The following is a 26,725-nucleotide window of genomic DNA, read 5'->3' on the forward strand; positions in this document are numbered from 1 at the left end:
CTTAGGTAGTAGTATAATAATATTACAAGTAAAGTTGGACACACAACAATTGGAAACAAATGGAAATGTAGATTGTTACGGTAAAGAAATAGAAGCTACAAAGCAGAAGGAAATGGAAATTTTAGAACTGAAAATATAATCAATGAAATAAAAAATGCATTGCAGTGGCTTAATAGCAAGGAGAAGATGACAGATGAATGTGTCAGTGAATGATAGCTCAAGAAATGAAGATAGATCAAGAGAAACTAATCTGAACAAGAGAGACAAAAAATTGAAAAAATAAACAGATCCTCAGGGATCTGAGGATCAATACCAAAATGTCTAACATTTGTTTCTTATGAGTCTCAGAGGGAAAGGAAGAGAAGTGCAGTACAGAAAAATATCTAAAGAAATAATGTCTGAAATGTATCAATTTTTTTGAAAGACATAATCCTGCCAATTCAAGAAGCTTAGAGAATTCTAAATAGTATAAATTCAAGGAACCTGCACTGGACACATAATCTGCTGAAACCTAAAAGCAAAGAAAAAAATCTTCAAAACAGTCAGAGAAAAATGTATTTTTTATGGGAAGTCTACAATTTAAATAATTACAGGTTTCTTACAGAAACCATGGTGACCAGAAAGAAGTGGAACAGCATTTTTAAGAAAAGATTTTATTTTTAAGTAGTCTCTATAGTCAAAGTGGGGCTCAAACTCATGACCCTGAGATCAAGAGTCACATGGTCTTTCCACTGAGCCAGCCAGGCATTTTTAAAGTGCTAAAAGAAAAGAACTGCCAGGGATCCCTGGGTGGCGCAGCGGTTTAGCACCTGCCTTTGGCCCAGGGCGCGATCCTGGAGACCCCGGATCGAATCCCATGTCGGGCTCTCGGTGCATGGAGCCTGCTTCTCCCTCTGCCTGTGTCTCTGCCTCTCTCTCTCTCTCTCTCTCTCTCTCTCTCTGTGTGTGTGACTATCATAAATAAATAAAAATTAAAAAAAAAAAGAAATTAAAAAAAAAAAGAAAAGAACTGCCAACTACAAATTTTGTGTCAAGTGAGAATATCCTTCAGAACTAAGGTGAAATAAAGACTTTCTCAGACGAACTAAAATAATTTCTTCTAAAGGAATTTCTAAAATATTTTCTTCAGGCAAAAGGAAATTTGAAAGATCAGAAATGAAGGAAGAGCAATAGTAATGGTAAATTTTATATTATGTGTATTTTACCACAATAAAAAAGTAAAAGGGTAGAAGTAGTTATATTGTGAAAACACTAATAAAAAGAAAATTGGAGAAGTTACATTAGTATTACACAAAATAGACTTCAGAGAAAATTACTAAGGATAAAGAAAGATACTACATAATGATAAAATGAGCAATTTATCAAGAAATCATGATAATCCTAGATTTGTATACACCTAACAACAGAGCTTCAAAATACGTGGAACAAAAAGTCACTAGATAAATTATTTAGGTAAGTTACATTTAAAATTATTGTACTTATGTAAAATTATACAAAATATAGAATAATTTATAAGCAACAGAAATCAAAATACTGGTTGCCTGGGTAAAATAAGGTAGGATTACCAAGGGGCACAAGGAAACTTTCAAGAATGATGGATATGCTCATTATGTTGATTGTTGTGATAGTTTCCTATGTATATACATATTTTAAAATTTATCAAATTATGTACTTTAAATATATATTGTTTATTGTATATTCGGCTTTCATAAATCTGTATAAAAATTTAAAAGGAAAGACTGTAACAGATTTAATATTTCACATTCATCTTGGATTATAGACTCCAAATTTCTCCCTATTCCTACTCTTCTTCCCTACCAAATCTGCTGTTTACCTTTTTTGGATCTCTGGCCTCTTGGCGACTTCTTTGCTTCTGGATAACCCCTTTCTGGCCACACATGAAGGAAAGTCAAAGTATTGAGGCAAGTTCTCAAATGTCTGACTTTACCATTCCAGCTGGGAATTATAATCTAACCTAAAGGCGGAGAGTATGAAAAGGACAAATATTTTAAAAATTTGTTTAAGATCTTGAATCTTGAAATTACAAAGCTACCAGTAATTTATAAGCTTGGTCTACTGGAAGTTAAACCAACACTGCTGCCTCCCCACCTACAAACAAACATGAAAAGATGCTCAATATCATTAATCATTAGGAAATGCAAATAAAATCATGAAAGAAATGCTACTTTATACTCACTAGGATGGGCATAATAATACTGTTCAAAATGGAAAATAACAAGTTTTGGCAAAGATGTGGAGATACTGGAATCCTTATACAATGCTAGAAAATTGTATACTTATGGTCTGAATGTGATATCTTTGAGATGTGATTTGTGGTTGGTTTCGTTTGATGTCATATGTGTAAGTAAGTGTAAGTAAGTAAGTAAGTGCTGCCACTAGGACATTGTAAATTTGTGAGTAATGTAAAACAGAGAGTCCAGACAAGTGTTAGGACTCTAGAAGAATCCTAGGAAGGAAAAAGTCCTTAGAAGATTACACAATGGACCCTTGTACAACCTGGGTTTGAATTATGCGAGCCCACTTATATACATGGATTTTTCTGATAAATACAGTACAGTACTGTAAATGTATTTTCTCTTCCTTATGATTTTAATAGCATTTTCTTTTTTCTGGCTTACTTTAATGTACGACTATAGTATATAACAAATAAAATACAAAATATATGTTAATTGTTTATATTATTGGTAAGGCTTCTGGGTCAAGAGCAAGTGATTAATTAGTAGTTAAGTTTTGTGGGAACTTAACATATTTTTGACTGTGTAAGGCTAGAAGGATGGTAGGTGCTCTTAATCTCCCAGGTGGTTCACAGGTCAACTGTAATTAATTGGAAGAATGACTTGTATTATTAATAACTAACATTTGTATTAATGTTCTGAATTTTGAAAAAGATTTTATACCAAATGCAGTTTCATTGATTCTTTACTATCTCAGTGATATAAGTGGCATTATCTTTTTTTCATGAGGGAGAGGACTACTTACATTTCAGTGCACTTAATGCTAACCTTCTGAATCTTTTGCTTGGTTAGAGATCACATCAACAAGAGATGATCCCTTTCCAACTGTGTCTTCTCCATTCTTCCTTGAAAGATAAGTTTCCTTCTAAGTCTTGCTTCTGGGATTGCAAAGCAATTGGAAAGTGTTAGTTTGAAGACTACTACTATTTCAGGGAGAAAACAATGCTGAAGCAAATACCTTGGGGCTCAGGGAGTTGTCCTTTTAGGATAGCATGTGTAGAGGTAATAGTCCAATGTGTGTCCATTATGATGTGTACTATGTAAGGTATAGTGAGAAAAAGGCTGCTAGGAAATGTGAACTTGCAGATATGGATGATTTGTTAGTGATCTTCACTCTGTGTAAGCCTTGGATATGTTATTCTAAACTGATGTTTTCTCATCTATAAAATAGAGAAAATAGCGTCTTTCTCAAAAGATTCTCTTGAGGATAAAAAAATTTATGCATTATGAATCACTTAATATCAGACTTGATGTGGAGCAAACAATTGATGCATATTATCTATTAATATTAATAAATCATTATGATGAAGACAAAGATTACATACTCTAGTAGTAGCAAATCTGTTAGAGAACACTTGGAAGTGGGGGGAAGATAGTCACAGAGAACACTTTTAGGTAGACAGAAAAGACTTGGAGAGAGAAAAGACTTACACAGGAAAATTTCCATGAATGGATATTAAGACCACCAGTGTGCAGTCTTATCTGAACTAAAGGATAGGTTTTGGAAGAATAATAGAGGAAAGATCTCTACTTCTAAGTAATCATAAAAGCTCTGAAGTATTCTCTGGACTTAGGGTTGAGGGTGGAAGGAAAACAAGGTTGGTGTTAGGAAAGTAAGTGACAGCCTATAAGTCTTATCAGTGCACTCATCTTTATCAGGCTGCTTTAGATAGGGAGATTTTGTATTTGCAAATCTTTTATTCTAGAACACCAGACATTGTAATTAAATAGAATCAGAATTAATTAGTGTAAGAGATGCTTACACTAAAGCATCTCTTACACTAAAGCAATGTCTAATGTAACTTTGTTAAATTTGATTATGTTCACATAAGACAAAGTCCATATTCTTCAGGAGCTTACTCGAATGAGCAAATGTATATGCAATGCAGATGGCCAGTTTTGGGTAAGAGAGAGTAAAAAGGAATTGATAAGGAAAGAATACATTGTCCCAGAGTCATGGTCTAAAAAGGAAAAATACCAGAAATCATTCTTGAGTATTGTTGGTAATAGAAAGCTATTAGGATACAAATGTTAGGGGACCTTATTTTGTTTGCTTATTCACATGCTTTCTCTGCTGGAGATGGTTACACTTTGGGCACTGTATTGGTTTGCCATTGTTATGTAACAAATGACTCCAAAGTTCAGTGGCTTTAAACAGAGCATATTTATTATTATTATTTATAAGTCTGAGGGTTAGCTTCCTGGAGGTTAGCTGATCTAGACTGCAGTTGGCCTAGAACATCTCTGCTCTTTGGTATAGTGACCTAAGCTGAGCATGTTCTTAATGTGATGGTAAAATACAAGAGAGTAGGTGGAAACATGAAAGGCCTCTTAAAGCCTATGTCCAGAAACAGGTCACCGTCATTTCAGCCTCATTCAGTTGGCCACAGAAACTCACATGGCCAACCAAGCCTAGGGCCAAGAGGTACACTTGTCATGGTGGTGAAGGAGAGTGAGTGAAAATTTCTGACTACTTATCTAATCTATTAACCATAGGCTCTGAGAACACTGAAAAAGGTTTGTCAAGAAGCCAAAGAGCTTGGGGTCCATGACATTGATTTCCACCATGTGAATTGGAACTTTGAGCAGGCCTTTCTATTTACATAGCAAATTCAAATTCAAAGAAAACTTTCATATATATTATTTCAGAACTGTTTATTAATATAAGAAGAGATTATCATTCCTAAATTAAAGATCAGAGACATGATATGGCAATCCCAGGTTAACATTCTCTAGGAATGAATAAACAGGAATAGTTTCCATCTGATTTAATACAGAAGAAATTCTGAAACAATGTTAATACTCAGATGGCATTTTGGGCTCTCAAATCATCAAGTATTTCTTTGTCTTTAGATCAAGGACAAAGAGATTGGAAGAATGGCTTCTCTTTTTCTAAAGTCTGACTCTACACTAGGAAAGAAGCCATAGTTTTCTTTCTTTGACATCAGATGGATGGAAAACGGATTATTTTGGTTGCTTCTATAATTTTCTGTCATTCCAAAAGCCTAGAAGATTGGAATTGATTGCAACTTTGCCTTCAAACATAACTAGATTTGAAAACATTTGACAACTAGTATTTAGCAGTGGTTAGAAGATGCTTCAGTTGACATAGCTACTAGTTTCACTTATGAATTGGTTTGGGTATATGGCAGTTATTATTAGTTTTCCACCTAACAGCCATTCCTGCTCTTCTTCCTTTCTTAAAAGGCCTCACTTTTGCTCAGGGACAGGCAGCTATAAAGCCTCAGAGGAAGCTGATTCCTCCCAACTTTACTTGTAGGTGGATTTTAATTACTTTAAGTAAATCATGGGAATTCTCAACTCTTTATCAGTGATTGGCTTGAGAATGACCAATGAAGTAAAAACAGAAGTCTACTGGGGACACTCAGAAAGATTTCTTCACTTTTAAAAGAAGTGCGCTGAGAAAAATGGTTTTCTGCCTTTAGACACAACTGTGAAGAGGCGATGCTGGCAGCTAGTGCAGCCATTTTGCTACCTTTGAAGGGCAGACACAAGCACAAAAGCCAATACTCTCAGGTCAGCAGAGCAGAAATTGGAAAGGGTTTGCATTATTAAAGATATCACTGAGCCACTGAATTAATCAACCCTAAAACCACCTTATTTCAAGACTTCTTTACTTGTGTGAGATATTACATTTGTGTAGTGTTACACTACTTTTTTCCTTTTGTTTGCTGCTGAAAGTGCCCTAATTAATTGAAAGTAGGACCCTGTAGTGAGATGCCCTACATCTTGCCCTGCCTTGACCCTCAAGGAGGCTATAAATATGGTGATCAGGAGCATGGCTTTGAAGTGTGCCAGACCTATGTTTAAACGCTGGCTCTTGCCTTTTATTAGCTGAGTAACGTTGGATAAGTTATTTAACCTCTTTAAGCTTCCTTTTTTCCCTTCATCTATGAAATGGGAATAATATTATTAGCTATCTTTAGGGTTATAGTATTAAGTAAGGTAAATACATTCCTAGCATTAACACAGTATCTATCACAAAGTATGCACTAAATTCTTATTATTTATTTATTAATGTTAGAAAATCCACTGTCTACACCGTTTGTGCATTCAGCAAATGTTGATTAGACACATAGTTTGTAAATTGAGTGTTGGGGACAGCTTGCTTTTCTCTTGTGGAGACAGAAATCTAAGCTGTGAGAGGAGTTATATTTATGGGAGAAAGTTTTACAGTTTACAAGAAATTGTAAAGCTCTTAATGGAGGGATCAGATAGCTGAGAGTTCTTTATTCTGTGTCCTTTTTTCCTTCTCTAGGGGAGGAGGAGCTGGACTACCCAATCTGGCTGCCCTGACTTTTGAGATAATGCTTCAGAGGGCCCTGACTGCACTCTTCTAGCCAAGTAGCACACTTTCATGCCATAGTCGGTTATTCTTGTTTACCAAGTCATGACCATGCTGTGTTCCCTAGCCCTTTAAGCTGAACTGAGTCACCATTTTCAGCTAATATTTAAAGATTTTATTTATTTATTCATGAGAGACACACAGAGAGAGGCAGAGACACAGGTAGAGAGAGGAATAGGCTTCATGCAGGAAGCCCGGTATGGGACTCGATCCCGTGACTCTGGGATCATGCCTTGAGCAAAGGCAGACACTCAACCACTGAGCCATCCAGGTGCCCCATCAGCCAATATTTAAGATAGAAGTTGGTTGTTATTTTAGAAAATCAATTTAGAATGTCACCCTTCACCTACCTCTTTTTCTTTGGAGGGGCAGGTTATCCCTAAGATAAAGCCAAGGGGCCACTGCCATCTTCTACTTTTACTAGAGTATTCATGTGTTCTTTACAAAAGCTTAGGACACCTTCATGATGGAGATGTTCCTCAGCCATGCCCCCTAAAGCACAAACAATACACTTACCCTTCCTGCCCTTCCCTCCCAGTATGTCTCAGTAAAAAACCCAGAACATTCTGTAGTTGTGGTAAGAGGTAAAAAACTTGGAAAATCCTGCTCTAGAGCAGCTGCTGTGAGATTGCCTTGGAAATAGAATGTCAGATCATCATTCAATCATAAAGAAGCACCCTGAAATACATTAGGGTACAGAATGAAAGAGAACTGGACTGGGAACCAGAAACTGATATTTTATGAAAGACTCACTTCAGGACCTTAGGAAATCACTTTACCTTTCCATGTCTATTTATTCTTTCTCAGTCGATAACTATATATTGACTGAATAATAATTTATTTAATAATCATACATAATTTATGAATTATACATTTATTTGGACAATTGTTTAGCGTTTTACTATATAATTGCTTCCAAGAGATGACTATGTCTCGTTCTACTAGATATTGTAACATTAGCAAAATTCCTAAATTACAGCAAGTGCTCAAAAAATAATTGTGACTAAAGAAATGAATCTATAATATGAGTAGGCTATAAAAGAGGGTCCCTAAGGTCCCGTCCTGTCCTATAAATAAAGGGAAAATTCTATTTCCTCATGCTCTCTTTAGTGTAAAACTGAAGAGTGGTTTCATGAGGAATACAAATACCATTATATTTCAGTCCTTGAAGCATTAAGATACTGGAGGCCTAGGAAAGAACTTTTGAAGAAAATGTGGCTATTTTAACTTGAGATGAGTGGATTTGGCAAAACTTGAAAGTATGTGCATATATGCACTTAAAGACCAAAGTAGGTTAAAGATAAGATCATTGCTTTGGACTATTTGGTCTCAATCAGGAATAAGAGAAAGTCCAATTCTTCATGTGTTGAAATAAATTTGGGAGCTTCCATAAAAGTGATTTGGAAACTGAAGAATTCTGTAGGAGAAATTCACTCCTACCTATATGTGAGATGCCTCGGATGCAGGGACATCTTGAAGTAATATGCGACTCTTGATGACACCTCTTCAACACTTAGTAAATCTGACCTTTCCTTTCATCTGTCATTATGCTGAATCACATGGACCAGCAAGCAGCTAACACATTGCAACCAAACTTCACAATTGCCAGCTGGGAACATGTGCTCTCTCAATTGATTAGTGATATTACCAGTGTTTAAACCCATTTCCTGTCACCTTGGAGGATGGAGGTTACTTGACAGGAAGTCATTCTGCTGTCATCCAGCAGGGCTGCCAATGTAACTCTTTAAACTTACCAGTGAGTTGAGGCAGCCAGCTTTACTCTGGTCTAAAGCTTTTGCACATGTTGAGTAATGCAAGCATTTAGCATGTCATGGAAGTACCTAGTTTTGATACTTATGGAATGTGCATTTCCTTGAGGTTTCTAAGTTCTCAAAGGTTTTGGCAAATGCTGACATGGAAACTGTTTTAGTTAAAAATGAGCTTATTTTGTGCTTAAAGGGTCATTTTGCATTAGCTGTGTCTTCAAGTTGATTTTGAAAAATCAGCTCTTTGGGAGTGGGCAAAAAAGAAGTCCCAAGAGGCAGCACATTTCCTCTAATAAATTCAAGCAACTTTTTCTTTGTATTGAAGATATTATTTGTCATACATTTTCCTTGTCATACTGAGCATTCCCAGACTATCGTTTAAAACAGATTGGTAATTTGGCCCTTAATTTTGGCACCTGTACATCTTTTAAAGCTCTGGTTTGTGTTTGGAGACTTAACTACTCTGTAAGTTAATACCCTTTTAGGGCCTAAACACCACCATTAACAGCAAATTGGCCTCTCAGGATGCTGGATAGAACCATTTTTTATATTTATTTGTTTAATCTTTATTAGCCAAAGGTTGTCCAACAGCTCCAAGGGAGTGAATTGCCCATGAGGCTTGGAGGCATGTTAAATTTTCCCCTATAACTTCAGGGTTAGGACCACTGTAAGTACTTTGGGCTGCTTGTGGTTGCAGCCTCCATTTCTAGGCAGCCTTGAAAACCCAGCCATGAACTCCTTTCATTCCCTGGCTTGTTTGGCCCCATAAGTCCTAAATCTTCATAGCTGGAGGAGACCACAGACATCATCTGATTAAAACCAATTATTTCACAGGTAGGGAAACTCAAGTCCAAAGGAGGGAAATGATTATGTAGGTGCCTATTCCACCTACTTTTTCTCAACACTAGTATTAACGCATCCTCTGCCAGGGAGGAAGACCCCTTAAAATTACAGAAGTTTCATTCCATGTAGTATTTGGGTATGTTTATTTTAGGACAGCACCTAAGCACAGTGCCTGGCATGAAGTTGGTACTTAAGAATGTGTATTGAAAGCATATTTTAAAATGGCTTTAACATAACATTCTATTGAATATTCTATTTTACATTAGGAGTCCAGATTTCCAACCCTAATAGGCTCATCCAAGCATGACTGATGATTATTGAATTGTCAGTATTATGAAATTGTGCAGCCAGCATTCATCCTCATGAATATTTTGTGTTTGTTTTGAAGTATTTGATTAATTTTTTGCTGATTCTTGGCTAGTAGGGGTTGGGATAATTAAAGAATCCTAGATTCTTAGAGTTGGATAGCTTCTTAGAGGTCATCTATGCCAATCTGCTATCTAAGACTTGTTTGCTTTTCCTTTTGTAATGAACTTGCAAAATTGTTAAACAGGTTTTGCTTAACCTACTTACAGGTTAGGGCAACTCCTCATACCATGAGGTGGTCCATTGTCTTTGAACAGACTTAGAAAGCTATGCCTTTTTAAGAAAAGTTCTTATCTTTAGCAATATCTTGCATCTCTTAAAATTTCTGTCCAATGGTGGTAGTTCTGATTTCTGGAATCAGAGGAGTTAAATCTGATTCCTTTTCTATATGATTTCAATTCATGAGTTGGCTTTTTCCCAAGTTTGGTGGGTATGTTGTTAACATTATTCCTGCTTCTAAGGGAAGATGAAGATTCCAAAACAGGCAGATTCCATAGTTATTTTTCTTCAAGAGTATGTTTTATTTATTTTTTATAATACTTGGTGCTTACAGATTTTCAAAGTAATAGTTAATAAACACATTTACTTTCCTTCCTAGTCTTTTGGTTTTCCAAAATGATGGTTTCTTTATGCTTTTGTTTGTTACCTTCAGTGTTGACAAGTATCATTTGATGTCCTTTTCAAGCTGAGTAAAGAATCTCATTCCCCCCAAAATCTCACTGAGTTTTGGATTATTTCTTAATGGGACAGTAGTAATTACCAGAGAGGATTTTAAAGGTCTGCCATTAATAATTGATCTTTGGTAATTTTTTTCTGTCCAAAATAAGTAAATAAAGAGACAATAATAGAGTGTATCACTCCACTGCTCAAAAAGTTTTAGTTGACCATGACTGTCTTTCACTTATGTCTAAATATTACAGTGCTATCCACAGGTGAGCAGCATCAATATTACCAAAAAGGTTGTTGGAAATGAATTCCTAGTCCCTACCCAGGTCTATATGATCAGAATCTCTGGTCCCAAAACTCTATTCTAATAACTCTTCAGGGGATTCCTATACATACTGATGTTTGAGATGCAGTGGTATAAACTTCTTATAGACCTACATTCAACATCTACTGAAATGCCCAAACAACCTTTCTTCTTCTTTCCTTTTTATTACTCTTAAGCTTTGTCCAAATCAAATATGAGTTTTCCATCATGGAACCTTAACTTACTTTCTTACTAATTTTTGCTCACACCATGCACTTGACTATGAAATATCCTTACTGCCTTCTTTTTCTCCCTTAAGGCCCAGTTCAAGTGTGGCATTTTGTTACTTGTTTTGAACAATTTTATTTATTTATTCAGTAGAGAGAGAGTGTGTACATGTGTGGAGTGAGGGAGAGAGCAGAGGGGGAGGGAGAGGGACAAGCCAACTTTGCAGCACTGAGTGCAGAGCCCAGTGCAGGTCTCCACATCACCACCCTGAGATCACAACCAGAGCTGAAACCAAGAAGATGCCTAACTGACTGAGCCTCTCCGGTGCCCCCAAATGTGGCCATTTCTATGAAAACATCAGGAAGTCCCAAGTATAAGTGGCTTTTTCTATTTTTTTGAACTGTCCTAGCAATTTGCATCTCCCTGCACGTTGCATTCTTTTCTAAATTAGAGTTAATACTTATCATTTCTCCAGGATTCTATCCACCTCCCTATTCTGAAGGCAGATGCTTAACCCACTGAGCCATCCAGGGGCTCCACTAATTACTATCTTAAATGTCTTTATTTGCTAAAGCAAATGACTGTGAGATAATGAGCAACCCTGTTTTGGTGCCCTCAGTAATTATTTTTTTTGAAATGTTACTGGTCCATGGAATCCATACATATGTGAATAACTGGCTTAGATGCTTGCGCTCTAGATCTCCTCCCAGGGTTAACATTCTATAGCCTATAAATTGTAGTTGGATCGGCTTGAAAACAAAAACCTGATGGAGAATGCAGGTGCTACAGAACTGAAGTTTGGAATTCTACAAGAGACTGACTGCTTTGTCCCTGTGGTCCACTGTATAGTGGTGGCAAGTATGATGGCAAGGATATGGCTGCCAGTAACCGTACTCTGGGAGGAAGATGAAAGCTGGCCCTGGTGCTCAGAACTCTAAAGATCCTTTAGATTATCTCTAAAAGCATCTGCACTGGAAAACATCATTGGACCAAAATGGAGATTTTCACAATTCCCTCAGTCCTCAAAAAGTTTTTGGTTCACATGTGACAGAGCAATAGAACTTCCAGGTATAAGCTAAGGCAGTGGTGTCAGTAGCAATTCTTCTAAAATGATGCATGTTTTCAGATACAGGACCAAATTCTATTGCAGTAATAAAGGGACCATTTAAGAAAAGCTTATTAAACTGTCCTCAGGACTGCTTCATTCTCTTTTCATTCCAGTCCCCAAGCACCGAGTCTTGCTGCTTTAGTGTTCAAGCAGACTGACTCAAGAGGCTTTCTGTATCTAATTTTACAGTAGCATATCTCTCGATTATTAACACATTAAGGGCAATATACTTCTAGCATAGCAATCTGATACTAATTGGCTTTGGGATATTTTATTTAAAAACATTTTCCAAATGGGGCTGTGAATTGTTAAGTTTCTTTATTCAGGACTAAAGAAAACATTAATTCTGCCAGCAAAGTTGGACCAAAAGTGGGTCTAACAGGGCAGAAACATTAGAGTCTTGGAGTTTACCTGTCAATCTTGTATTTTCATGTCCTTTGCCTAGAAACAAGGCTACAAGCTAATTGACTTCTGTTCCTTTCCTCTTGGCCTCTCATTTTTCTGAACATGGAGACTCAAATTAAAACAAAGATAAAATTCCAGGGGAAGCTGGCATTGATCAAGGTTTGGATTAAATTAAATTAAGTGCTTTTTATTGAACTCAGCAGTATTAGTTATTAAAACCAGAAGGCTTTACCCTGGCTAGTGTAAAAAAAGAAAACAATGACTCATACTGCGGCACAGATTTTATTGGGAAATTAAAGCACTCGTTTTCTCTTATTCCATTAAAACTTTTGCAGACAAACACATGTAAACAAGATCAGGAGATGGAAAGCAGTGAGGAGTCAGTCTTTCTGGGCCCTGGTGCTTCATGGACTCTAGCTTTAGTTGCGGGAATTAAGGAAAAAAATCTTATCGGGGAAGAAAACAGGAAGCATAGTAGGATTTTTTTCTTTGGAGGGCATAAGTCAGACGAGTTGCTGAAATGCTCCTTTGTTTCTGTAGTGACTTGGAGTTGTGTATGTAGGAAAAGGGGAGAGGGCAGCAGTATAGTGTAACATAAAGAGCCTTAGCCAGGTAATTAGGCCGTCAAATCTCAGCTTTAGTTCTGTCACATACAGGCTGGTCAGCCTTGGGTAAGCCACTTCACCTTTCTGATCCCGTTTTTTCATTTGTAAAATAAAGGGCCAGATTGGGTAGTATCTAAAGGCCCTATTGTCATTCTGTCATCTATTTCTGTGTTTTGTTTTGTGCCTCATATGAGAGAGCAATGTTCACTATGATCTATAGTGAATGCAGCAATTAACCCAGACTGGTCCAGGACAAATCTGGCCAGCCACCTGGTATTATTACTATTATTATTATTATTATTATTATTATTATTATTATTATTTTAAATTAACTAAAAAAATTATTCAGATTTCTTTAGTTTTTAAATAGGTTCTTTTGCTGTTCAAGATATCATCTGGGATGCCATATTACATTTAGTCGTCATGATTTTTTTAGGTTCATCTTGATTGTGACAGTTTCTCAGAGTTTCCTTTGTTTTTTATAACCTTGAGAGTTTTGAGGAGAGTGAGTCAGGTATTTTATAGAATGTCTTCCTATTGGGCATTGCCTGGTGGTTTTCTCATGATTAGGCTGGTGCTACAGGTTTTGGGAAGGAAAACCACAGAGATAAGGTGCCATTCTCATTGTATCATATCAACAATATGTATTATTAACATGACTAATCACTATTGATGTCAGCTTGATCACCTGGCTGAGGTAGTGTTTGTCAGATTTCTCCACCATAAAGTTACTCTTTTCTCCCCTTTCCATACTGTACTTTGTGGAAGAAAGTCCTTATGCATAGCCCATAGTTAAGGAGTTAGGGATTTATAAGAATGGAATATTCTTCTGCATGCGAAATTTGCCTGTTCTCTTCAATTTATTTATTTACTCAATCATTTATTAATATCAGTATGGACTTATGAATGTTTATTTTATTTTTTGGTATAATCCAGTGTTATTTTATCTGCTTAGAGTTGTTGTTGCCAAGCAGTTCCTTTTGCTACCTGTTTTTTAGATAAAGTTTTATTGAGACATAGCCACATTCATTCTTTTACATGTTCCTTATGGCTACTTTTACACTACAAAAGACCATATAGCCTGCAAAGCCTAAAATATTTACTGACTCTTTACAGAAAAGTATTTGCTGACTCTTGGTTTAGCCCATTCTGCATGTTTTTTAGTAATAAATTATAGCTGTAACTTTATGGAATGTAATTTCCAGGATTTTCAGATTTAACTTTATGTCATTTTCTTCATGATCTAGACCCTAGATCATAATCTAGAACATGATTTTGGTTCTGAAGAATAAATCACCAGTGGTACCATCAACAAGTCTTTGGTAAATACTCATAGGTTTGGGAGGTTATGTTTCCTTACCCAGGCACTTCAGAGTTGCAAAGTGTTCTTTAATTTTTTTTTAAAATTTTTATTTATTTATGATAGTCACAGAGAGAGAAAGAGAGAGAGGCAGAGACACAGGCAGAGGGAGAAGCAGGCTCCATGCACCGGGAGCCCGATGTGGGATTCGATCCCGGGTCTCCAGGATCGCGCCCTGGGCCAAAGGCAGGCGCCAAACCGCTGCGCCACCCAGGGATCCCGCAAAGTGTTCTTTTCTGTTAGTGGTTTTTCATTGAGAGGGAAAAATGCAAAGATCCAATCTATCATGTCTTTATTCCTTTTACTAACTTGGACTAAAATAATTCATATAACCAAGATCTAAGTTGCTTAAATGGCTATGTATTGATAAATTCCTTCTTGATAGCACTCAGTCTTCCCCATGGAAGCATATAGGTGGAGAACTTGATGTGAAATGAAGAATGTTGACTAGAATTTTGGATAAGGCGATCAAGCTTATTTCATTGGTAAATTTACTCAAATTAGAACTAAAGGTTCCAGTAGTGAAATATGAGTGCATTAGCCCACTTCTCTTAAGTGTTCTCTAAGCCATATGCTCTGACCTATAGTGAGAGAAAATAAATCATCAGTCTCCATAGTGGTTTAATATGTCTAAACATCTGGATTTAAACATAAATCTTATTTCAATATGGTTTTCACAGTCCAACATCATCATCTCACCAAATTAGTAAAGTTGTCAATAGAGGGTGATTAGAGAAATGGGGTGATTTATTTCAAATAATAAGTGTATTAAAGTCCCAATGAAGCAACATTAGTGTTATAAATTCAAATTACAGTTCAACCTTGTAATAACACAGATAGGAGTAGAATGGATAAGGATAATACTCATATGCTTTCTCTGGTGTATCGAGACTGATATCCTACATAACACTATGCACAGAGGGGACGGGATTTGACCCATGGTATGGCCTGATTCAGATTATAGCATAGTGGTGCTTTAGCATAGAATTTTACTATAAAAATTAAAATTAAAATAATGGCCTGAGAAAGTTAAAGTTCTCTCCGGTACATTAAGCTTAGCACATAATATAAAGTACTATTTCTTTTTTCTTTCACTACCAATCTTTTCAAATGTTGTCTGTCCCACAGTCTCCACTTTCAACCCACACTCTCATTAATTCTCTGAAGTCTGCCCTTTTCTATGATTACTTGCCTGAACCAGAACTGTTGAAGATCATCATGACCTTCCAATTGCCAAATCCAATTATCTTTTCCCAGCCATAGTTTCCTTGATTTGCATGCAACATTTGATACTGTTTTGCACCTCTGATTGTGTGTGTGTAAGTCTAGCTCTTAGTCCTTAGCTTTGGTCACTATGGAATTTTCCTTAGTGATTTTGTTTCTTGCTTTGGCTCCACCTCTATGCAGATGATGGTCAAATCTGAATCTGAAGCCTGATCTCTCTCCTGGGTAGACATTTTCCTGTGGTGTATTGAAGTCTCAGATTCGGTGCATTTTAACCTGTCATTTTTCTTTCTTAAATTTGGTTCCTTTCTCTTAAATTTCTACTAATTTCTACTAGAAATAAGAAATTTCTTATTTTTACTTTATAATTTCTTTCTAATTTCTACTACTACTACTTATACTACCATTCTCAGAGTTGTCTGAGCCTTACCTTAGAGTGACATTTGATACACCTTTTCCCTTGTTTTCCATAGCAGTGAGTTAACAAGTTCTCATAACTTTCTCCTTGCATTGCTTTTTCCCTCCTGCTCTGTCTTTCTATAAATATTTACTGGGTATGGTCCACCATGTGTTAGGAGTTGTTTTCATATTTCTCTTCCTTTCCCTTCTATCTTGGGTTACCACTCTATATCTGCACTATTACAATGACTACCTCAGTTTGACTCCTCTGCTTTATTCTTTCTCCACCAATCTATCTATCTTACCCCATCCCAGATGACATTTCTTAAAAGTGACTTCCATAATGTCATTCAAAGAACTATAGTGGCTTCCCACTATAAAGAGAATAAGGTAAAACTCTTAAGATTTGTTGTATAATTTTTCCATGATTTGGCCCAGGCTTGTCTTGGGAGAGTCAGCCTCCTTCTTTTCTGTATAATCCTCTTTTTCAAAACAAGTGTCCTCTTACCCTAATAAACTCATCTTTTTGGGGGGATTTTTCATGGCAGTCAGAGTCTGCTTACCTAAAATGCCCTCCTCACTCCATTCCTCAGTGAAATCTGAACATCTTTCAAATCCCAGCTCACATTTCATTTCCAATGAGATTACATCAGTACAGAGTGATAGCATGAAAAGGCAGTAATATAGATAGAGAACCAAGGGATTTGAACATAGAGGATTTACCTCTCTACTAGTCACCATCTGGGTGACTTTGGACAAATCACTTTATTTGCCCAATCTTCCTTTCCTTATCTATAAAAGTTAGGGTATACTGTTACCTTTACTAGGATATTGAGAGGATTGAAGAAAGAAATATGCCGACTCTCCAGGCATAGTATCTGGCATCTAATCATTGCCCACAAATGTTTGTTGCATCTGAGCCTCCAAAGCCAAATTGCGATAGCATTGTTTGCACAGTCATTTTTCCTTCTGTGTATTTACTGCCCACTATAGTGAGTTATCTGAGTTATCTCTTTGAATTCTCTCTCTTCTCTCTCTTTCTCTTTTCTTCCCTTTCTCTCTTTTCCTCTCTTCCTCTCCCTCCCTCTCTCTCTCTCTCTCTCTCCATCTATCACCTAGTAGAGTACTTTGGGCATAACATGGGAACAGTGAATATTGATTTACATATTATTTCACCCAATAGATAGAGAATTTAACTGTAACCATCTCTCCCCTTTTCCTCCAAACTCGGGGATCCCCAAACACTACCCCCACCCCCTAACCCCCACATATACATACCCATAATACTGAGATCCAAAGAAATAATAGATAAATCTAATCCTAGCCTCAGAATTCTGTCTTTGACCTGTCTTTCCCTTTGGGTAGAGTGGAAGGAGGAAAGAACTTGTCCTATGATAATGATGAATGAGTTTACAAGGTTGGAGTCTCTTTTGTATCCTCTGGTATCCAGGAGGTGTCACTACAGCCTTATATGCATCGTGAAAGGATCTAGAATGTACCTTTTGTATGAGTGGACCTCTTATTGTACGATGGAGCTCTGGGCACTGACTTATCTTCAACTGGCCTTTTGAATAGTAAGTGCATGATTTTCAAGGGGGAAGCATTGAAATTCAAGGCACAAATCCTTATGTAATCCTGAGAAGCGATGGGAAGTTGCTGGAAGGATGAGTGATTTGGTTCAGTTGTTGTGTATGGAAAAAATGATTTGAAGTCTAGTATCCAGAACAATTTGGAGTTAAATGAAGGAGGATGTGTTTCCAGGGAGCTGAGGCCAAGGTGTGTTGATTATTTACAGGTGTGTTCATACCCCTCTTACAACAAGATTTCATAGGCACAGTCCTTGCTGAAAGCACATGGAGAGATCTTCATCTCTTTTGCATCTAGAATTCTCCTCCAGGCTCAACAAAAACTGAGCTTTCCATCAGGTAGACCCTTGAAGGCTATCACAGGGAGAAGAAAAACACTCAAAAATTTCTCCTTTAATATGGCAAAACAGAAGTATTCGAAAAGTTCCTAAAAGGGGAGTCTTTGGATGACAGTGTGTTTGTCTGTACTCTCAAAACCCCCATCACAGCTTTCTCTGTTCTCTCTGCTTGTGATGGAATATATCGAACTAAATGTTGGCTTGACCTTATGACATCAGGATAGAAAGATTTTGTAAGATTTCTACACATATTGCTCGTGTGCAATATTGCACCTGGAAAGGAGACTGCAGGATGGGATGGTTTGGGCATGGATAGTGGGAATGTTTTTTCTGTTGTATTAGAAATAAGCCAGTGCTCCTGATGGAAGGAAAAGGTACTGGTGCCGTGGAACGTGCCGTTTGTGAGATGAGGCTCTGACCACTAATGACACTTGTGCTTTTCATTACGACAGAGGTGTTAACCACATCGTGCTGGCTGTGCTCCAGCCCAAGCCATTGCAGCCTTCTGCTTCTGCAGCCTTCCTCGTCTTCACCTCAGTTGGCTGTAGAATTCTTTGCTTCCTGTCCTAAACTTTTGTGAGGTGTCATGGCTGTTAAACAGCTGCCATGTTGCAGGCCAGATGTCGCTGCACTTTAGTGTGCATGAAATGTTCCTCCTATAAAATATTAGATAGTTTAAAAATCTGTTCTGAAGGTTTGTAAAACGCTTAGGATTCCTTCAGATAAGAGGACTATTTGTATATTCTTAAATTGTAGTGGAAAATGTGCCAAAGTATAAAATACAAAGGATAGAAGTACTGTAGTTTCCTAGTCTTCTGATTGTGAAGATAAGTTGCCAACTCTTCTGAGGAGGAACAAGTGAATATGGTCCAATAAGATTTTCAAAAACCTATAACAGGATTTCTAACCAAAGGCCTTTAAAATATAGTCGTCTCATTGATTTTGGAGTGGGAGGAGTCTGACTGAAGTGGGGACTTTATTTAAGAACAAGGAACAAAAAGAAGGAATCCTTATGTTGTTTTAAAAATTGTTTTATTGAGGTATAATTTACATAGAATGAAGTACAGATATCTTGCCTGTACAGTTTTACCAGTTTTCACAAATGCATGATAGCCCTATCCCTATCAGCACCCAGTATATTTTCATCACCCCAGAAAGCTTCCTTATGCATTTCCAGTCTGTGTTATCCTGCTCCACCCTCAAATAACCTCAGGCCTACCTGATTTCTATCACCACAGATTGAATTTGACTATTCTAGGGTTTCATACCAATAGAATTATGCAGAATGTACTTTTCTGTGTCTGGCTTCTTTCACTTCTCTCACTTTGTGAGATTTACCCATGTTATTTTTTAAATCAGTAATTTGCTCCTTTTTTGTTGCTGAGTACTATTCCATTATGTGAATATACCGCAGTTTATTTATTGATTATCCTGTTGATGGACATCTGGATTGTTTCCAGTCTTTGGCTATTATGAATAAAGTTAATATGAACATTCTTGTGCAAGGCTTTTTTTAGATATACATTTTTGTTTTTCTCATATAAATATTTAGGAGTGAGTTGTAGGGTAGGTATATTGCTGAGTTGTAGGGTAGATAGATGAATGTTTAATGTTTTAAAAACTGTTACATTGTTTTTCTTTTTTTAAAGATTTTATTTATTTATTAATGAGAAACACACACACACACACACACACACACACAGAGAGAGAGAGAGAGAGAGAGAGAGAGAGAGAGGCAGATACACAGGCAGAGGGAGATACTCCCTGCATGGAGCCTGATATGGGACTTGATCCTGGGTCTCCAGGATCAGGTCCTGGGCTGAAGGCAGCACTAAACCGCTGAGCCACCCAGGCTGCCCTACATTGTTTTTCAAAGTGATTCTATCACTTTATACTCCTACCAACAATATATAATGGGTTATTTTACGTCCTCTCCAACATTAATTCTTTTTCATTTTACCAATTCTAGTGGATATGGAGTGGTATTTCATTTTTTTCAACTTTTTTTTCAAATAATCTTAGATTTACCAAAGCTTTAAAATGTATGTAAGTAGGTTCTTAGTTTTTATTTGGATTTCCTTAGTTTTTCACTACTGTCTTTTTGCTCCAGGAGTCAATCTAGGATACAACATTGCATTAATCTTATGATGGTTTTAATATGTACTTTTTTGGTGACCAATGATGATAATTTTTTTCATTGGTAATCTGTAGGTTTTATTTTTGTAAAGTGGCTGTCAAAGTGTCTTGCTTGGTTTTTTTGAGGGGGGATTATTTGCCTTTTTATCACTGATTTTTAGGAACTCCTTATTTGCTCTAAATATGGGTCCACTGTTAGAGATATGTGTTGTGAATATATTTTTTTCAGTCTGTAGCTTGTCTGTTTTCTTTATCATGTTTGGATGAATAAAAGTGAATACCTCCTTAAAGGGAAGTGTAATATTAGAGTTTCTATGGATTAGAAAGAGGACCTAGATTTGATCATTTTAAAATTAATCTGTAAGGAAGAACATACAAAGACTTCTTCAAAGAGGCAGGTTGAACTAAGTTTTCCCGGCATTGAAATATACACCTGAAGGAATATCAGAAATGGGCCTAATAATAATAGCAGTAGTAATTGCTAATACTTGCTGGATACATACTATGTAGCAGATCTTTTATTACTTTATTACTTTTATTACTTTGTAGGCATTATTTTGTTATATTCTCACAACAATTTTATGAGGGTAGGATTATTAATCTCTACATTCAACAGCAAGGAACCCAGGGTTTAAAGAAGTTAAATAATTTGTTCAAATTACAACTAGAAAATGATGACTTCAGGGTTTTAATCCAAACAATCTGACTCTAGAGCCTGCAGGTTTAATTTCCGCAACATTTTGACAGAAAGAAAGAAAATCAGTTAACATCAGTGTCTGTGACTATAAACATGGAAATCAGGTACTATGGAATATTGTTGCCTGATGTCATTGCTATCGTAAAAGGTGCATATTGATAACTTTATGGAAAACACTATTTTATCCTTGGGTAAAACAGGTGCCCTTCTACCCAGAGCACCATGTGTTCAATGAACCATATTCAAAATCATGGAATCAGAAAGGTCAACTAAAATAATAGAGTGAGAGGAGGAGGTGGTGGTAATCAATATATTCAGGGACAAATATACAGGGTGTATCTTTGAAAAGTGAAGAAATCTTTCCCAGAATCCCCCCAGTAGAATTCCATTTTTACTTCAGTGGCTATTCCCAAACCAATCACTAGTGAAAAAAATTGGAATTACTATGATTAATTTAATCAAGAGCCACTTACCTAATATTGGGAAGAAATTGGTTTCCCTTAAAGCATAGCTACCTGTTACTGAACAAAACGGAAACCTTTTTATAAAGGAAGAACTGATATATGAAGCTGGGGGGAAACATAATGAAAATGTCAAAGTACCCAGAGTATGGACAAAAGGATCATGGTTCTTAGTCACTGGATCCCAGAACTGTAGCATTAGAGGACTATCATTAAAACTTCTTCCATCAGTGGAAGCATGAGTATAATAAAAAGAACTCTTTTATATAACTTATGGAACCTATTAACTGAAAAGGTAGTGAAGAGTAAAAATAGAAATATGTTCAGAAGAAAGGTTGAAAGCTTTAATGAATGGCAGTTTTATGAGTTATTTAGGGGAGCTAGCCTGTGACAGGGAAGGGACAAGGACAGTCCTAAGCTTTGAAGTTGATGTCCAAGAGAACAACTATATTCAATTTTAACAAATCTCACTGTAAAACTTTAGGACATTCTATATGTCTGAATGCCTTGTCTTTCCTAGAATACGACATTGCATTTTTATGTTATTGTATATGCAGCTTTCTCTGGCTCTCTTCATCCTTAAAGACTCAGCTCAAAAGGGATATCATTTGTGAAGCCTTACCCAACATTTCTAGGCAGTTAGTCTCTGCTCTATGTTCCATGTAATTTCTTCTATTTTTCTATTTTAGCACCAATTTCAGTATTTAGTGTTATAGCCTAAATTTTCACTGGTGAATAACTGAATGGCAAATCTTGAGTTCAGAGCAATCAAAGAGGGGACAAGAATGTACAATCCTCCTGTCTACCCAGAACTAGAAAAATGGATATTGGTTAACTATAGTGATTTCTACTACAACTATTATCCCTGTTTTGAACTAAAACTCAGAGAAGTTAAGTAATTTGTCAAAGGTCAAGCAGCTGTAAAGAAATATAGCCAGGATTTTAACCAGTATGATATGAAGACTCTTTGACTCCTGTATCACATTTTAATTTACTCCACACTTGGCTATCATTGAGAACACCTGTAAGGAAGAGGGATGTTACTCTCCTTTAGCATTTTGGCCCTCCTTTATAGGCATCATTCTATTCTTCCTTGTATGTCCTTTCTTGTATAATAAGTTTCTCAACTGCAGGGCTTTTCTTATTCGTTATTTCCTCCACAGATCTAACACACTGTTTTGCCATGTTAGGTGCGCATTAAAAATTGAATTAATTGAATTGTATCTTATTGTGCTTCAGTGATTCAACACAGAGCTGAGCTGTGGCTTGGAAATTAAACCCTCATTGCCTTAGCTTCTCCTTATATCTCCCCAGTAAATGATTGGCAGCAACATAATCTTATGCCTGTGTTCTGGGATGCATTAACATTTTCTATTTTAAAATGTCTTATTTAGGCCCTTCTAGAGAGTTATTACTAAAGAAGTTGTATTTTAAAAACAGAAATCAGTTACTATGAAAAAACAACTATTTAAATTATAGAATTGTTCTAAAGAAGATGGAAAGCAAAAGGGGAAAGGGGCTATTCTAGTTCTCTAAAACCAAGGGAATAATAAAATATTTTACATAGTAAAATATATTGTTGTCATTTTTCACATTTATTTTTAAAAAGTAACCTTGCTCACATATGAATTTATCTTTTATTTAGGTATAGGCTCTAAAATATTGTCTCTGTCTTTAAGGAAGTTAAAATCTGATTGAGGAGTTAAGATAAAGTTAAAAGAAGCAATTGATAAAAGATGTAATTGTTTTTTATTTACACATGAATGGAAAAGAGTCAGTGCTATATGTCTTTAGAGGAATAACTGTGGAACTTATGAAATGAAAGAGGTGACTGAAACTTAGAATGGTCAAGGGAGTTTTGGAGAGTGAAGATGTCTGGGTACAGCCTATTTCAGAACTGCTTCCAAGCAGTTTTATGTGGATAAAGAAAAACCTAACACCTTGCTAACTAGTCTTACCTTAATTTCATGACTTTCAATAAGCCTTGGTCATTTTCAGCAGTCTTATTGTTTTTCTTGTCTACTCACTCTCCTATTCTCCTCATTTTCTCATCTCTCCTCAAAACCTACAATACTCACCACCCCCTCAACCCCCAGCCCTTGCCCCCTGCCTATCCTTTACTTTCATTGGCATCCAGTCTCCATCCCAACTTGCACTGGTTGCCCCCTCTCTAACCTTTTTCCTACTCTCCCATTTGTTACCTTCACTGGCCTCTTTGCTCTTCCTTGAAAATATAGAGTATGCTCTGTGTAAAGACTTTTACATTAGCTATTTTTCTGCTTGGAAACCTCTTTTCTCAGATGACTACGGGCTTGTCTCTCACTTCCTTCCAGTCTGTTCAAATGTCAGAGAGACTTTTCCTGGCCATCTACATAGAAGAACAATCCCCACTCTGACCTCAACACTCTGTAGCTCCCTTCCTCTGCCTTGTGTCTCTCTACGTTTTATATTTCTTTGTTTATCCCCATAAAGCCTGTCATTTTCCATTTGAATGCAAGGGACTGTGTTTTGCTCTGTGTTGTATTTTTAGAGCCTACATGTTGTAGACACTAAATTTTGAATGAGTGAATGAATGAATTAGACATTTGAAAAATGGACACACATTTGACAAATAAAGGCTAGGAAAGTAATTCCATGTCAGGGAAATGGTATGAGGAAAAAAGCAGAGATGGAAGTATGGATGATCAATAGAGGTTGAAGAGGTAGTTGTGGACCAGTATGACTGGGGCATTGGGTTTGAGCTGGGAAATGGTAGGACAAAATTTAGAAAGTTATGTGGGGGTATATTGTTATGAGTTCTGAAGAACCAGCTAAGATGTTTTATTTGTATGTATAGATGATGTGAAATGATTGCAGTTTTTAGAAGATTAGAATATCTTTCCTGCCACCAAGACAGAATCCATTAGGTACATCTCATAGAAGCTAATGATCCCTCCAGTGTCCCTCTTGCAAGACTCCCAGAAGCTTGCTTTATTTTGGAATATAGATGAACAGATTTTAATTAAGTTTTGAGCTGAAAGACACATTTGACATGTGTCTAACTACTAGTTTAGTGCCTAAACTACTACCATGAAACACTTATAGTACTTTCATGGCAAGGACTATTGTTTAGCACATTATCTGGCATCTAGTAGGAGGCAGTAAATATTGGTTGTAGGAGTACTATTTGTTGAGTAGAAAGAAGTCTCAAAGAATTTGAGTGACTTACCTCAAGGTCACCCAACAGAGTGGTTCCCAATTCAAGTTTTTTGGCAACTGTTCTTCATGGTTTCTTTACAGCAAGTAATTCTAGTGATTAGCCACATAATCCAAACTCTATACTTAGATTTTTTTCTCCTTAAATTATCAACTATTAAAATATAACAGTATTTGTTGTATTAGAGGTAAATAACTAAGTGAAATATATTTTTGATTAAAATGGAATGAAATAGAACTGTAATTACAAGTTACCTATTCCTAATTGATTTTTTATTAGGATTATAATCTTATCTGGAATGCATAATGAACTGTTTTACTATGATTTTATCTTGGCTTTTGCTTGATTGGTTAGTTGCAACTCTGACTTTGGAAAGGCACATCTGTTTTTAGGAGTTTAGGAGCTTTCTCCTCCTAATTCTTGACTTTCTTTTATTCCTTCTTTTCAAGAACATTTATTTCCTTTACTTCTAGATATCAGGTGTTCAGTGACTTTACTTTTAGATATCAAGTGTTTAGCCTAAAAATTCCTTTACCCAGGAATTTATTTGTGTGCATGTGTGTGTATAAGTCCTGGGAATCTATTGAGTTCATTGAGAAAACTTTCTCCATAGGGAATCTTCCCAGGTCCCAGCTTTTTCATGTTTTTATTGTTGTTTTCTGATTAACTTAAAAATCTTGTAACTTGGCAACTTTAAATCCATCTCTCCTCATTGCTCCAGATTTCTTTCTTTCTTTCTTTCTTTCTTTCTTTCTTTCTTTCTTTCTTTCTTTCTTTCTTTCTTTCTTTCTTTCTCTTTCTTTCTTTCTTTCTTTCTTCTTTCTTTCTTTCTTTCTTTTCTTCTTTCTTTTCTTTCTCTCTTTCTTTCTTTTTCTTTTTTGCCCCAATTTCTTATGAGACATTTTTGTGTCATCAGTTCCATCAGTTGAAAGAGAGTTTTAGATGACACTATTCAGATCAATGGGGGATTTTCTTTCTTTCTTATTCTTCTTTTTAAAACATCAGATGACCTTTTATCTCTTCTATCTCTTATAACAGATGATCTTTTATCTCTGAATTTCTGATGGGGGCTTAACATTTTTCCTCTAAAAATATTTTGAAACATATTGATCAAGAGGAAACAAAACCTAATTTTTGAGGGGAAAAAAAAGGGTAGAAGAAAAAAAAAAGGACAGTTTAAATTTGGAAGCAGCGATTTAAGATTAGTACAGGGTTAATGAGGCCAGTAAAGAGGATATTGTTTAACCTAGGACTCAGGTATTGGTTAAAGAGATATTAGAGAAAATAAGAAAGACTATATGAATGTAGGAAAAGGATTGACTTTTTTTTAAAGAATGGTAAGGGAGAAATAATAATAGCTGTAGACATAAGGCATTCAGGAGGGCAAACTGGGTTTAGATATATTAGAAGAGAGGGGAGAAGGGCGTAGAAGTAGAAATAGTCATCAGGCGGGTGACTGTACTGGACAAGAAGTTAGAATAGGTGTCAGTATTGGAAATGGAGTTTTGAACTTTCAGTAGCCTAGAGTTCTTTTACCCAAAGACTGTTTGGATCTCCTTATGGAACCAGAGTGAGAGGGAAGAGGAGCACATTTCTTGAACTCATCAGTAAATTGAATACTAAGCTAACCTTTCATAAATGTTATTTCAAAGACTCTTGCACTGGGGGCATCTGGGTGGCTCAGCATTGACCATTTCCCTTTGGCTCAGATTAAGATCCCAGGGTCCAAGGATCGAGTCCCACATCAGGCTCCCCACAGGGAGCCTGTTTCTCTCTTTACCTATGTCTCTCTTTGTGTCTCTCATGAATAAATAAATAAATAAAATCTTAAAAAAAAAAAGACTCTTGCACTAACGCTGTAAGGGTATAAGCCTCATTTTTCAAATGAGGATATTAAAGGACTTGCTAACATGTGGTAAATAAAGCCAGAGTTAAACTCAGTATTTTGTTTTCCAAGTTTATGTTCTTCCCATTTATATCACACTGATTCAGACATCTAAGAGGAGGAAAACTGGAAAGAAACTTTGGGGATAGGCATTAACAACTACACAAGGAAAGTATTTGGGGGATGAGAGGGCAGAATGAGGGCATGAAAGAGATAAACTGTTGAAGAAAATCAGGAGTAGCTTAGGCAGTGTGAGAATCTGATTATTTGACTAGTAATATTTTATCTAAAATCAGGTTATATAAATGTGGATCTGATTCTACACGAGACATCTGGTACCTGGTATGCTTGACTGTCAGTATTTCACATACTCAATGCATTGGAACGTTGCTACCTAAAATAAACATACTGTCATCTTTGGCTAATGATTTCACAAGGCATAGCTACTGAAATTACCAGAATTGGAAAAGATTCGGAGTACTCTGTTGGTTAAGCATCTGCCTTCAGCTCAGGTCATGATCCCAGAGCCCC

At 36.4% G+C, this 26,725-nt stretch overlaps 1 protein-coding gene and 1 long non-coding RNA gene across 6 annotated transcripts in view; one reads left to right on the forward strand and one right to left on the reverse strand.

Moving 5' to 3' along the window:
- LOC140621026 (uncharacterized) overlaps positions 1-3,284 on the reverse strand; it is a 38,110-nt gene extending 34,826 nt beyond the window's left edge. The window contains exons 1-3 of one of the 2 annotated variants that reach the window (XR_012020750.1): positions 3,214-3,284; positions 3,001-3,133; positions 1,835-1,975 (exon numbers count right to left, since the gene is read on the reverse strand). This is a non-coding gene — a long non-coding RNA (uncharacterized lncRNA). The other variant, XR_012020749.1, reaches the window with a different exon arrangement.
- The window catches only part of HPSE2 (heparanase 2 (inactive)), a 629,145-nt gene that overhangs the window by 138,311 nt on the left and 464,109 nt on the right, over positions 1-26,725 (forward strand). The gene's annotated exons all lie outside the window — the stretch shown is intronic.

Source organism: Canis lupus, chromosome 29 (assembly GCF_048164855.1).
Source record: "Canis lupus baileyi chromosome 29, mCanLup2.hap1, whole genome shotgun sequence".
Taxonomy (NCBI): domain Eukaryota; kingdom Metazoa; phylum Chordata; class Mammalia; order Carnivora; family Canidae; genus Canis; species Canis lupus.